Raw genomic sequence first — 3,371 nt, 5'->3', positions numbered from 1 at the left:
AATTTACTCTTTTTTTCTTCAGTTAGTTCTAAGACATTATTAAACTTTTTTCTTCTCTCTCGTCTTCTTTCTCATACTTCTGTGGGATTTTTTTCTTGAACAAGAGGTGCTAACAAGAGTCTATATTAGCTTTTCTTCCTAAAAAATTTGAGACATCAAGTTTGGTTCTATGATTTGTATAAACATCTATTTCTCTTGTCTAGCTGGGTTTTTTTTGTTTGTTTGGGGGATTTTAATGCATGTCTATGGGTCTACATCACTGAAGAGAATAATTTGTCAATCTGAACTTTTTTCAACCAGACTTTCAGAATTTTTAATGCAAAGATTGCACTTCCCCCCCCCCCCTTGTTAAGGAAGGACATACTGAAAACAACTACATAGTCCAGAGTCCTATATGGCAGTTACAGAATGAAGCTCAGCCAGTGAGAAAAAATAGGGGACTGCTCTGTGGGGTGAGAAAGGAAAGGAGAAAGACTCTGTGCACATTTTGCTAAATTGCTCTCCAAATTATACACTTTTCTTTCCCCATATCCCTTTCTCCCTTGTCCCTGGGATCATAACAACTATTGTCTTCTCTGAAGCAGAGAAAAGCAAAGGACTGAGAAAACCACTGTGCAGTCCAGAACATGGGAGCTCATTACTGACATTACTGCTCTCTCTGGCTTCTGTTAGAGAGCTGTCATTTCCTGATATAAAAGTCACAGACTGAATGCTGATCACCATGGTAGCTAGACACAGATCTCTATGAGAATAAATCAGTCTAATATACAGATTTTCAGTAATCTTCAGGGGCTCATATGTTCAACATTGCTGGTTTAGGGCCAGTGGAATTTATTCTACTGGTTCTTTTGCTTTATTTCTTTTCTAGTCACATAGCTACTTTTCCAGTCTACACAGCTTCATAAAAAAATATTCAGAATTGCTCTTAGTCATAATAAAGGTTATAACATAGCTGGTAAGGCATTTTGAGCTTGATTTTATTAAGAGCTGATTACTACCTTAAGGTATTTTAGCAAAGAGACTTTGGCACAAATAGTGCCACTATTTCTCATGGGCATACTAAGAACACCGAGGATCTTCACCTCCTGCCTAGAAGAACACGCTCAGTGCAACAATTCCCAAGTCCATCATTTCAGTATATGCTAAGGAATAAATAATTAGAATATGATGTTGCCTTTTTAAAGTAACTCTACAGAATACAGGCTGCATCTGTATGGCATGTCTCATTTTTCATTGTGCCCAAATTCTCAACTGCTGGATAAGTTCCCATGACAAAAACACAATAATGCACAAGCCAAGGCTTCTATGCAGAGGATCATCCTAAAACATGAATGTGGCATTCAAAACCAAGTTGTGGTGAGGTTGTAGATAGTCAGGGGAAAAAAATCAGGAAGAAGCAGGGACAACTCAGAACCAGACAGAGCTAAGACAAAAAAAAAACCAAAAACAAAAACAACAAAAAAACCCCACACATAAAAGATAAGGTAACATCGGGTATATTACAATTACCAAAGACAAACTCCACATGCTACTCACCTTAGTTGTTTTTATTTTGAGTTTGCACTTCTGAAACCAGAATAAGCTTTGTATCTAGGTAGTCATTTATATTTTGTCTTCTGTTTTGTAGTTTCAAAAGCATATAGCAAATATCCATAAGTCTATTGGTTGTTGCTTTGCACAAGTTTATCACTCACTCTAAAAATCTAAGGATACTCATTACGTTACCTGGGATAAAATCTCCAGTCATAACATATATAGGCACAGATTTAGTAGTGCAATGGCAGGTCCAAATGGGAAGAAATGGTATAATAAATGGCTATTCAATTTGTTTGTGTGTGTGCAGATGAAACTAAAACCATCTTGACTGTTTTAATTGGACAGATGTACTTTAAAAGTTAGTTGTCTTATATGTCTTATTATTAATGGTCCAAGTAAGTCTATTTTTATAGTAATTGTTTGCATTATTTTATTTAAAAATATTCCACCTCTAGGTAAGATTCTGGCAAAACAGAAAAGGATGTCAGTTCCAAAGTACATGGTGTAAATTGTGTATAAACATCACATTTTCTTTCACAGAAAAATAAAATAAGTTCTATCTACTTACCCGAAGTCTACTGAAAATTGAAATAAAGCTCTTTATATCAAACAACAAAGACTTGCTGCACCTTTCTAGCCTTTAATGATTATGTAAAGAGGATGTTTAGAGCTTTTCAAGGTTCTAAATACAGCCTTGTTTGATTTGCTTTCAATCCATGCACCTTGGCCTTTCAAAGACAAATGGTTGTTGGTATTTACATTCTTTTAATCCATGGGGTTTAATAAACACCAGAGCTCTCCTTCCTTTAAGAAAACATGGCTTTAGGCATTAATGCAGTGTATACCCTCTAAAGAACTGAATTATAAACTTAACACATTCTTGATTCATTTCCCCCCATGGAGAGGAAAACATGGTTAGATTTTTCTTCTCAGCATTTAACTCTCATTTTCATTGCTGGATGAAACTGAATTACAATGAAGAGTGATTCAGTACTAGGTCATGGAGGAGAGGATTTCAGGAATGTTTCCAATATAATTCTGACAGGCTTTGTCTTGACTGCAAGGAACTCTTGAGATTTACAGAACAAGATATTTTTGGGAAAACTATAAATTCCTGTTCCCATTGATGGACTATTTACTGCTTGTTCCTGTAGCAGCTTTAATGGAAACCTGTCTTCTACTTCTTGTTTAGGATTCACATCAGCAGTTATTTGCTCTGAGTTTCCTAAAACAGCTGAGTGAATTGTTCTTGGCATTTCCCTATTCATCTCATGGTCCCAACAATGTCTAGGCTTATAATTATTATTAAGTTGTTGTTCCTTAAAGGAAGTGTTGTTTTGATATCCTGTTATTCTCCTTTATTTTAACAGCAGTAAACCACTTTTCAGCTCTAAATCTCAGTTATACATTCTAGCCTGTTAAATCACTTTTGTTTCTCTTCATTGATTTTCATATGTTGATATTCTTCCACCTAAGTGGCTGAATTGCTGAAAATCTTCTCTAAAGCTTGTCTGTTTCTGAATAACATTCTGGGAAAGAACAATAGACAGAAGAAAAGCTGCTAACTTTCTAATGTGAAGACCATTGTATGGCTTCTATTAAAAGTTTGATGAAATTTATAAGATTAATCTCATGTATATTTAGATGTTTTTACGTTATTGAATGACATCTCTTCCTCCATTTTATTTAATATTTTGATCAGAATAGGCACCTTGTATTTCTTCTGGAGAAAGAACCATCCTAGAAGTACCTATTTCTTTCTAATTACTATTAAGGGAACCTAGGGTGACTAGCTCAATATTGATGTCTGCATTTGCTCAGATTAATCTACATTA

The sequence above is a fragment of the Egretta garzetta genome, unplaced genomic scaffold (assembly GCF_000687185.1).
Source record: "Egretta garzetta isolate BGI_Z169 unplaced genomic scaffold, ASM68718v1 scaffold328, whole genome shotgun sequence".
Lineage (NCBI taxonomy): Eukaryota > Metazoa > Chordata > Aves > Pelecaniformes > Ardeidae > Egretta > Egretta garzetta.
This window is presented reverse-complemented; position numbering follows the sequence as displayed.